Here is a 12,169-nt window from a genome sequence, read left to right on the forward strand (position 1 = left end):
AAGCTTACCCCATAATGTCTCAGAGCTAAAGTGCTGACTAAAAAACAAAAACCAAGAGTCATTACTTTGGGTTTGCGGTACAGAAGTTTATATTTGAACACAGCTGCATCTCAGTCAGCCAGTTCCCATGACAGCCCCTCCAAGCTGTATTGATTTCCAGAGGAAAAGGCACCATAAATCTACTTCAGCTGAATTGCATCATTTTCGAGGTTGGCTTTAGAAGGCAAATTAAATGTCTTCCGCTAGAAACAGCAAAACAGATACACAGAGCTCTGTTTTCATTTCTTTTGGAGTCTCCCCTTACAAAATACTATGTGGCAAACCCCTCATGTTTAATATCCGTAAAGACAGCAAATCCAGACTTGTGAGGAAACATCTCTTCTAGGTCTGTGATTTTTTTGGGGGGAGGAGGGAGGAAAGGGGGGCAGGCAGATGTTTGTTTCAATACTAATGTTGATTTCTGAACGTTTTATTTAAATCATGGAGGGAATTGAAGCAAAAGTCAGCACTCACACTGGGGAATGAAACATCACAAACATCTAAGAAGCTCTGTGCCATAATAAAGAGTGAAGCACAGCTCTGAGCAGCAAGTGAGCAGAATATTACTTTGGGTAACGAGTGAGGTATCCTTGTTCAATTATTCATACAATCTGCAACAGTTAAACTTGCTTCGGCGAGGAGAAATAAAGTAGGACAAACATCACCTTGACAACTTTAAAGAGAACCTTCCATTTTCCTTGAACATATTGCAATGGTAGTATTTCAAATATTTGCTATTAGTACCTTCATTCCACCCACATTTTAGGGGAAGGAGAAGCAACACACCAATGTACTGCAAAGAAGAAGGGTGTCCAAGACAAGTGCTCCATCCTGTATCTCCTACTATTCCCCATACACACACACACACACATTTATATTGTTTTTCAGCCCTGCAAACCAATATATCTAGAAAAACAAAACCTAACTTCCAAAATGTGTTGACTAGCACTGAGATTTAGTTTTAATTTTTGCTACTTAATCAACAAAAAATAAAGCTAAATCTTCAACCATGTATTAAGAACCAAAGAGAATAAGTATATATTCACTGCTCCCTAAATACAATCATGGACATGGCTTGTCTCACCACTTCCTAGCAGGGAATTCCACAACATGGGTGCTGCTACAGAAAAGGCTCTGTCTCACATTGAGCTGCCATTAAATTTTCTACTCTCATAGCAGCATAAAGCACCATCTTAAGTACATTGACTAAAGAGTTTAGTTCACTGAAATCAATGGAATTAATTTCTGAGTTGAGATGCAAATTGTGTTGGATATTAAATAATTTTAATTTTTCATAAGGAAAACGTAATTTCCATTTTCTACCAAGTTTGACAAAATCATTCCATTCTTATTTTATTTTAGGCTCTATTTAGATATCAGTACAATTAAAAAGAGAATCCAAGGTAACATTCCTCCAGCTTCCTGGTGCCAGAGGAAATTTACTTAGTGTAATCATGTATTGAGGACATTGTTTCTGCTATGCCCTTCCAGTGATGCAGTTATTAAAATAGCTCCACCAATCTGCTGATGGTTCACACCTTTTCTTGTGCCTTGTTCAAGAGTGTTTAGAAGAAACCAACAAAATCTCAATGCAAACTTCTAAAGACGGCTGGCAGGGTAAAAAATAAAGAACACTGGGAAAAGATGATGAAGGGCTTCAGCACACTTCCAAAGCTGCTTTTTATTCTTTTGATCAAGAGAAGTGTCTAATATTACTCGCATTTCTCAGTATAAGAAATCTAGCCCTGATTACCTACTGCCTGAATGATAAACACCCCGCAGTTTTAAGAACAGCTAAGCACAAAGCTGCCTTACGCTATTCAAAGGATATTTTTAATTGATGACGCTTCTTTTGAAAGAGCTCCATTCAGAAGAGTGAAACTTATTTATTCAATTATTCATTTTCTAAGTGCTAAGTTGGCAACAGCCTTTTAAAATAGCCTGCATTTAACTTTGATGAACTGTGTTGCTGTGGGTCACTCCAATTGTTCCTAGTGCCAGTCAAATAAATGTGTCAGGCTGCAAGCCAAAGTGTTACAAAATTGGCTTTGATACAAGCGCTTCCTCTCTGTATGTTGTTGGTAGACCAAGTCAGTCAGTGGACCAATATGTAGCTGAATGAACTGAACAGCTGTTTAAAACTCTTCTACCACCAAGAGCTCCCAGTTAGGTTACACCAGAGTGAATGACTCCACAACGAAGGATGAGTTGAGCATTAGAAGCTGTGAAAGCACACAGGTAGACAGGTTCCCATTCATGTTTTCTACTTCCTCAAGACAAAGCAGAAACGATACACAAATGCATGGAGCAGTTGCTTTTACTGCCTATTTCACTACAGTGGTACCTCGGGTTACAAACACCTCGGGTTACAAATACTTCGGGTTACAGACTCCGCTAACCTGGAAGTAGTACCTGGGGTTAAGAACTTTACCTCAGGATGAGAACTGAAATAGCGCCGGTGGCGCAGTGGCAGTGGGAGACCCCATTAGCTAAAGTGGTACCTCAGGTTAAGAACGGTTTCAGGTTAAGAATGGACCTCTGGAATGAATTAAGTTTGTAACCAGAGGTACCACTGTATTTCAGAGAACTATAAAGCCAGCTTGAAGCCTTTGGCTGTAATAAACTTTAAGGCAATGAGAATCAACTTTTGCAGTAGCTTTCTGCTCTTGGGGAAAATTAGTAAGCTTCAGGAAACCCCAACGTGAAAAACACTACTTCAAGGGAATGATGAACTCCGCTCCCCCCATATAAGTACTAAAGTCTGGGAGGAGCAGCAGAAAAAATCTGTTCCTGTTCCTTCCAGCCTTCACCTTTAACTGGTCCTATGAGCTGAATGTAGTTTAATCAGCCAAGATTCTCCACATATTTTGAAAGTCCTTCCAAGGTAAATAAACCCATACCATATTAGGATGAAAAATTAAGATAGCTGAAGCAAGCAAAGAGATGGTACACAGAAATTCCATACCAGGGAAAGAACTGAATGCTGCACTCTACCAATCATTTTGTCAGAATAAATGTATAAAAAGTATCTCACCAGCTAGTGTGTTTTCAGAATTTTTGTTATGCTCGTCTGGACCACAGATAGTTTCTTGATGTTGTTTCAGATTTGAATTTTTTTTTTGGGGGGGGGGTGTTAGTAGCTTTCCAAGGCCAAACTCCTCTACAAGCACTTTCAGGATATTTTTTGCAGCCCCTAGAGCAAGTAACAGCAGAAGATAGTCAGATTGGTGGGTCCACAGTCTCGGAAGCCACATTTTTGTAAAGGCATAACATTCATCCAAGCACTTGTCAAAGTAGCTGTCAAAACAACTTGCATTGACAAGAAAATATATGTTAAACGCCTTACAAATTAATGATTACAACTTGAGGTGTTAGGAAATTCTTTGGACTGATTTTCAATAGTAAATATTACCTCTGAGTGGAAGACTAAGGACACTGATGCTGATTATTTAATTTAGTTTCTAAAAATTCACAACTCACTGTGAATAGGCTTTTTTTTAAAGTGGGCTGAATAAACATATATTGATTCATTTTTATAATATCATACAAATATAAGACACAAAGACCTAGTTTATCAGGGTAACTGGGTTATCATTTTCAAAAGAAGGGGGGACGGATGGGTCTACAATGCTAAATAAATAAATAAATAAATATCCAGAAGAATGATACCTATTCAATAGAAAGAACAACCTACCCAGTATTATATCCCTTTAAGTCCAACTGATTAAATGGAAGTGTAAAGCAGATGCATTAACAACTGTCTTGTATACAAGCAGATAATATTTAGCTAAAAATGCAATCAAGTTGTTTATCTCAAGAACTACTAAAGTATCTCTTTTCACAAGCAAGGGAACAAGTGCTGAATAAGCTATTGACAACTTCCTACAGCCTTGTGCCAAGAGAAAGGAGCTATTGATGGATATGTGCCTTTACCACAAAATGCAGAATGCAGCTGCTGCGTGAGGGAAGTTACTAAGATACATGAAGCACAGCAATTTCAAGCTAGAATAGCTTTTTTCAAAATTGTGGTTTGGTAATATTTGCAGTCAAAACTAAGCTCTCTTTTAAATAAACAGCTCTAGCCCTAAGGATTGCACCTCTACAGACTGTCAGAAAACCAAGTCACATTCACAATGATAAGTGCTTACAGGCCATATTCTGTTCAGCTAAAACAGAATAAGCAACAGCATCTCACCACTTACATAAAGATAAATGGCATTAGAAACTTCTCTGCACACTTGAAAGAGAGCATGCACCTTACTTCAGTACTCACAGCCCACCTGCAAACATGCTTGGAAGAAGTGGATTATCTAAACCCATTTCAATCTGATTTCAGGCTCAGATATGGAACCAAAACTACTTTGGCCACTCTGGTTGATGGCCATTGTCAGTAGAGAGGGCATAAATCAGAGTTTCTCAAACTTGGGTCTGCAGCTGTTTTTAGACAACTACTTCCATCATCCCTAGCCAGGACCAGTGGTCAGGGATGATTGGGACTCATTCTCAGAATATGGAGTTGTTTATAGTGAAGAATTTGAACTCTCCTTGTGAAGTAATTTCAAGAATCAATGTGGTTAGAGTGCTGGACTAGAACCTGGGAGAGAAGGGTTTAAATCCCCACAACCACAAAGTTTACTTGTGGACCAGACACGGTCTCTTAACCCAACCTATTCCTAACCTAATCTACTCTCAACATAGTTGTGGGGATTAAATGAGGAGGGGGAAGAACTATATATGCCACCCTGAGCTCCTTGGAGGAAAGGTACAATATAAATGTGCAAGTGAAAGTAAGCCGAGTAATTCACTTGTCCTTTTACTCCCATATAACCTCTGAAGACCTGGCATTTCAAACTGAAGACAAATGATAATCTAGTGCATGCTTCAGCAATAACACACAACAACAACAACCACAACAACAACTGCAACAACTACTACTACACCTAAAAAGTGAGATCTTCCTTATGAGGCCCAAGGCAGATGTAACATTTTCTGATCTCCTGTTAAGACCCTGGGTGAAATAAACCCATGGGTGCTGTTCTGTCCCTTCCAGGTGCCATCTCTGTATGAAACACACACCCACACCCGCAATTTAAAAAGTTATTTGCAGAAAATATGTTTAAACTCATAAGAGTTAGTGTTAACTGTGGTTTGCAAACCACTTTGAACTCTGTCTAAAGCTGAAGATGGTTAGCGTTATTCTCAATACAATACTGGTATTTTAGAATTTCAGCAAACAAAACGACAAAATGTACTGCACTATGTACAATGATGTGAGAACTGCCAGATCTGTCACATCCAGGGCATGTTGTGTCCCTCTGGGTTTCAGATTAGGTTCACTGCTCCCCAAAATAAAGTGTGGGTAAGCCACATACTACCACAAACGAACACTCCCCAAACATACTATGTGTGTCACTATCCTGAGAATCTATGCAGCACAGGGCAGACTAAAGCCTGTTTGGCTATGCCAGGTACGCTGCAATCCTGGGCTCAGAATATATATGGACCTTTTCTACCTGCGATTATCAGGGCGAGATCTTCCACACATACAAACATACATATTTTTCAGCAAGAATGTGCAAATCCATACTTTTAGGTTGAATTTTAGCAGTTCTTATTTTTATCTGTATGCCACCTTGAGTCCTGCCAGAGGTAAATCAAATTGATACCACAGAACTCTGCAAGATCCTCTTTACATGCCTATTAAATGTTACAGTCTCTTCTTTTTAGCTTCTAACACAAAAACTCTGATTTATTCTGAGTATGCTAATCTGTCCCATGTTTCAGTCTGGAAATTCAATAATCCACAACTCTTGAGCCTATTGCCCTAATCTTGTCATTTTAGGATATCAGTTCTGTTTATATTAGATACAGTTTGCTCATCTGACATCGCCTGACCTCTCTTTACTCTTGTTGATTACATTCCAGTGCCTGTGAAAGTATATAGTACTATGTTCTCAAAACAAGCCAAGGTTAGTTTGGGACAAATTTATGAAGCTGGGTTGACTAACATTCCCTGAAGAGCCACTACATGTATTCAAATCTACAAAAAGATGTTTTAATCCATTGCTCAGTCTTAAAGATGATAAGCAATGCCAATTTTGATACTTAACAGGAACGTACAGAAGCTACTGATATAGCACTTTAACACTATAAACAGAATTAACATACTAATGAAAGAGAAAGAATTATGCCAATTTTAACTGACTAGACAGCTACAGGGTTCTGTAACTATTCAGTTGAAGCATGACAGTCTCTTCCATAAGAGCACCTTCTGCTCTGCAACTGAACTAGGAAAGATAGTTCTATTCTTGGAACAAGAGAAGTGATTTGACAAAACAGAAAAGGTGTGGGAGATCCTGGCCTTGCATCTAATTGGAAACAGAAGATCTTTGCCAGTGGACATTATGACAAAGAGAATCAGTCTGTAAAAAGCATACTCTCAATTCAAGGAGACAGGCAGGCTGAGTCACTATTTTTAAACACACACACACACACACACACTCTCTCTCTCTCTCTCTCTCTCTCTCTCTCTCTTTACAGGAATAACAGAAGCCCAAATGAAGTTGCAACAGGAAACCTTAAAAAGTTATCGCACTCCATATAATCTGAGAAGTGCATTTCTGTTTAAGGAACTAAATAGAATCAAACAAGTTCCACAGTGGCATTAAGACACCAAACAAACACTTTTGCCACTCCCACATCAAGCCACCTGCATAAAATCAATGATAACATTCGGAAATGAAAAATGCAGAAGACAAACTATGCAACATGTTCTACAGCGACTCAAGTCACCCATACTACATAAAATGAATTATGTATCACATCTGTTTATAGTTTGTCCATAATATGTGCCTTAATAGACCTCTTCAGCACAGTGCTGGGGAACCTGTGGGCCCCTAAACATTGCTGGACTACAACAAGGGCCAGGCTAAGGCCTGAGGAGCCCCTAAGCTATGTCAAACTTTAAAAGGCCCCACAGCATTAACAAAAATGTATATCACTTTAACAAAAAGGACAAATAAAATTGAAATAATCATACATAGGCAAGGATTCAGCTAAAAAACAATCATTTAACCAAAGCATGCATCTTGCAATAAGCCTATTTGCATATGAAATATTTTAAAATTAAAATACCTTATGACATCTTATATATAAACTTTTAATGTACACCAACACAAGAGTCATTATTCGTACAGTTTATTTCAAGTACAGTGGTACTTTGGGTTACATATGCTTCAGGTTACAGACACTTCAGGTTACAGACTCTGCTAACCCAGAAATAGTATCTCGGGTTAAGAACTTTGCTTCAGGATGAGAACAGAAATTGTGCTCCGGCGGCACGGCAGTAGTGGGAGGCTCCATTAGCCTAAAGTGCTACCTCAGATTAAGAACAGTTTCAGGAGCTGTAAAGAAAATGAAGGTACATTCTTTCACCTTTGGTGGACGTGCCCAAAGATTAAGGCTTTCTGGGAGATGATCTATAATGAAATGAAAAAGGTATTTAAATATACCTTTCTGAAGAAACCAGAGGCCTTTCTCCTGGGCATAGTCGGCCAATTGGTGCCAAAGAGGGATAGAGCTTTCTTTATGTATGCAACAACAGCAGCAAGAATACTTATTGCAAAGTACTGGAAGACACAAGATCTACCCACCCTGGAAGAGTGGCAGATGAAGGTGATGGACTATATGGAATTGGCGGAAATGACTGGCAGAATCCGAGACCTGGGAGAAGAGTTGGTGAAAGAAGACTGGAAGAAATTTAAAGACTATCTGCAGAAACACTGTAAAATTAATGAATGTTAAAATGATTTGAATTGAAAATAAGTGGCATTAGCAACAAAGTTAATAAGAATATGCAAAAATGAATTGATAATGGATGAAAATATAGAGTTATAATATGCTAAGATAAAGAGTTAACATAAATGAAAGAGGGTAAGGATTTGCTGACTTGATTATGTAAATGGGAACACAAAAAGGGGAGGTGTGAGGAGGTCAAGGAAACAAGCTAATGAGTTTAAAGTTATAAAAAATGGATTTGTTTTTAAATCTTTTTCCTTTTTTTGTCTTTTTCTTTTTCTTTTTATTTTTTATGGACTGTTGTATTTATGTCTTTGTAAAATCTTAATAAATATTCTATTAAAAAAAACAGAAAAAAGAACAGTTTCAGGTTAAGAACGGACCTCCAGAACAAATTAAATTCTTAACCCGAGGTACCACTGTACCTTGGTTTTCGAGCATCTCGGAAGCTGAACATTTTAGAACCTAAACACCAAAAACCCAGAAGTAATTGCTTCCATTTTCAAATGTTCCTCAGAAGTCGAATGGCTTCTGCTGCATTTTCTTCAAACCCCCCCCCCCCGTGTGCCTTGGTTGTTGAATGTTTTGGAAGTCGAACTGTCTTCCGGAACGGATTACGTTCGATAAACGAGGTACTACTGTGTTTCTTTACCACTTAATATTCAACTGCTACTTATTTACGAGATCTGATTGCAAAGCAGAGCCTAAGTGCTGAGAGTTTGCATAGGCGTGCAATACAAGTATCTTTCTGATATCACACTGAATACATGTAGGGCAGGTATGGAGTCAGCACACACAATCTTGCTCCCCTCTCCCTACACACTTTCAAATAAATGTCTGAACATGATCCAACCTTACACTAATGAGAAATCTATGTTTATGTATGGTGCAGACCCTGGACAATATCCAACTGTTTCTGTCAGCACAATGATTTTTGCTTGTGTAGTGCAACTTCCCTTCTCTCTGTATGCATGCCCTGCACTCTCCTCAAATCTGCTCTGGGGAGTCAGGGGAAAACCCAGAGCATATTTCAGGAGTACACATGGGGGAGGTGGTGAAGTTCTGTTGCGCAACTGAAAGTCCTTTGTCATTCAACATCTCAGTTTCCATGAATCTGTGTGCCTACAATATTTTTCATGTCGGCATATATGAGCAGGATTGAATAGATGCTCACTAAAGCAGGCAAAATATATACTCAGAGTTAGAACAAGCATCTCCTAGAATATCCAATGCCCAATCCTTCCCCCCCCCCTCCAAAGTGGAAACCACAACACCATGGTCTCTCTGTGCTGACTGCCATATCCTCATTCTGGAAGCCAAGAAGTTGTGACAAACCCCAAAATGAAAATGGCCTGCAGTACAGTGGGATTTAATTATTAGTACCTTGCCCTCTGCCTTCATTATTCAGCACTATTATTCCCCTAATGCAACAGAAATCCTGATGGGCACCTAGCTTTTTGAGTTCACCTTTCTGTAGCTTTCTGCTGAAAAGAAATTCTGTGTCAAAATGTTCACTCAAGCATTTCCAAGGGACAAAGTGGGCTTTCAAGAGATGCAGAAAGAAAAACAACAACCCTCTTGGAAAAGTTTATTTTTTGCTGCAAGTTGTAGTCCTCAATTACTGCTGCTTCGACACCATTTTAGGGCTTATTTGGAGAGGAAGGAATGTGTTCATGTTGCTGAGGCTCAGTTTCATTGCATGGCAGCATGGTGTAGCAAGGCTTTTGCCCTGAGAAAGCTCTAGTTTCACTTAGTTAAGAGTGATGAATTGCAGAACGTGAATGGGGGAATGCACATCCCATTTAAAGCAATATACTATGGATGGACAACCATACAGCCAAATAAATATGTCAATCCACCATTCCATACTGTGTTACTGAATGAAAGCACATCCCTATCCATGTTATGCTGAAACTAATCAGCTACAAGTTGTTATATCAGCACACAAGAATATCAGCCCAATTGCTTTGGCATTTCAGCTCACCACTATCACCCTTCAGTAGCCTTCTGACAACCTTGAAATATTAGAACAGAAGGAAATGACATGTATACAAAAGAAGTACACATCACATGTTTAGTCACCTTGTAGCCATTATTCTATGTTTAGTATTTTTGTACCTCTTACTTATGAGAGTGCATTTGACATCCAGCCCTCTTGGAAAGCTTGTGTCTTCTACAGTTTCACTTAATAGGAAACAGATTTTATACGAGAAGTTCTGAAACAGCAGATGGAGAAAGTTTTCCCATCATTCTTCCATATAACACAGAAACTCCAAGGAAGCTATTTGGTGCTACTATACAAATGTGGCAAAGAGAAGCATTGAGAAAGTAGAGGGGCGATGTGTGAACACAGACAGTGCTCATGTGGTGCACACTATTAACCAGTACAAATGAAAGAGTTCCATCATAAGCAAGGGGGGGGGGTATTCATAGCAGAAGCTGTGAATGAAAATAAAGAACACAAGTTCCCTTATAGACCTAGGCTCCAGTGAAACTCACCACCCTGATTACTTTTAATGAAAATATTATTATTAACTATTTAATAACATTTTACACGTCTTTAGAGAGGCGTCTAACACCAAAGCCTTTAATTTCTCCTTCCCTAGCCATAAATGGACTATCATGGTAAGTAACTGGTGATGTTCTATTTCCAATGCAAATATTTGTTGTTCTGATGGTGACTGAAATTTATGACCAGTTCTATCCAATTTATTTTCTTGTCTGAGAGGGAAGAGTTGGCTGTTGGATGTGCAAAGTCTTGGGTGGTAGTCAACTAACCTTTACTCAGAGCAGACCAATTGAAATTACTAGGCCTAAATAAGTCATAGACACTAATCTCAATGGGTCTACTCTGAGTAAAAGTTAACTGACTAAAACCCTTTGATACAGAGTAAAATGGACAAAGGACTGCAGCAGGGATGAACATTCAAATGCAAATCCCCATCCCAAACCAGCTAAGATAAATACATCTCGCCTGCCACCATAAATGTGCATCAGTTTGTGCAACTGCTCTTTCAGAGGGAGGGCAGAACACTGGAAGAATTGCTTGGAAAGGCAAGGATATCCAAGACACTTTGTAGACTTCCCATGGATATCTGAGACCATGGCGAGACATAGTGCAAAACTCCATGAAAATCCCCAAATGTAACAAAATAGAACTGAATTAAGACAGCAATGTATGACCATTCAAACACACAGAAATACAACTGAGAACTCTGGAAAGAAATGTATGCAATATGAGAATTCAAACAGTATGCCAAATGAGGGAGGGAGTAGAAACCAAAGTTTTGAAACCTATGAAGTCATCCAAAAATGTTTTAAATGGAACACAGTCCTAGGCAAGGAGACAGTTTTCTCAACTTTTTAAAGGCTTGCTCCAACTAGCTGCTAATTAAAATGATATTTTAAACAAAAGGGTTTCTTCATTTCCCTCCCTGCCCACATCTATGTTCTACAGCACTGCAAAAAATATGCAATTGGATAAAAGACAGAGATATTAGTTCCTTTTGTGTGGGTTAGAGAAGGACACACAATGCAATATTCATGAGTAAGTTAGATTTTAGGTTTCTTGGTGCCCTAATTTTCCCTTTTGATCCCAGTGCTTTCCATCCTTTATGCGGAAGATGTGGTGAAATCAGAAGCTAGAATAAACAGAATGACAGAAAATGTATTTATTTTTTGTTTTATGGTAATGCCTCTGATATGCTAGTGACTTTAAGGACGTTCAAGATATTCAGCTTATGCCCAGGGAAATGCATAATTTAAAGGACACTCATGCAAGCAAAAATGGTGTTCATGGAAAAGAATTCTGTTATTTCAGATACATCTACATATGTTCTGTAGGCAACAAGCAAAGGTGTTTTTTTAAATAAGCAAACAAACGGAAAGAAAATGGCATTTGATACCAATGCCAGGGACCTGTCACCCTGGCAATAGATGAGGATACCGGGGGAATGTGGAGTTTTTTGCAGTTTCCAATACAAACTGAATTATTCTGCATCTCCTAGATTAATGCACAGGTTGGAATGAAGCCATCCACTGGAATTCACACTGTGATAGTGATTTTTTTTTGGGGGGGGGATGCAGAATCAAACTACATATTCTAAAATCCTTATTTTGATAGAAAATGCATTTGGAAATGCCTATTTAAAAACATATTTAAATGGAAATTTTAATCCCGCTTGGTTTTCAAAATTCGCCGATTAATGCAGAAAAGGGATAGAACACACTTGAAAGTGGATGGAAGCAGAAACAGAATTGTCCATAACTATTTAGAAATACTTCCTGCAGTAAGGTAAGGTAGGCATTTACAGGTGCAAGCAGGAAAGCTGGG

At 38.7% G+C, this 12,169-nt stretch overlaps 1 protein-coding gene across 2 annotated transcripts in view; it reads right to left on the reverse strand.

Moving 5' to 3' along the window:
- The window catches only part of FAM110B (family with sequence similarity 110 member B), a 73,516-nt gene that overhangs the window by 45,289 nt on the left and 16,058 nt on the right, over positions 1 to 12,169 (reverse strand). The window contains exon 1 of one of the 2 annotated variants that reach the window (XM_083747949.1): positions 3,074 to 3,232. The exons of the other annotated variant lie outside the window; for it this stretch is intronic. The gene's annotated coding sequence lies outside the window, so the exon portion shown is untranslated. Of the gene's footprint in view, positions 1 to 3,073; positions 3,233 to 12,169 lie in introns of those variants that run through there. 2 annotated transcript variants of the gene reach the window in all.

The sequence above is a fragment of the Podarcis gaigeae genome (assembly GCF_964106915.1).
Source record: "Podarcis gaigeae genome assembly, chromosome: 7".
Taxonomy (NCBI): domain Eukaryota; kingdom Metazoa; phylum Chordata; class Lepidosauria; order Squamata; family Lacertidae; genus Podarcis; species Podarcis gaigeae.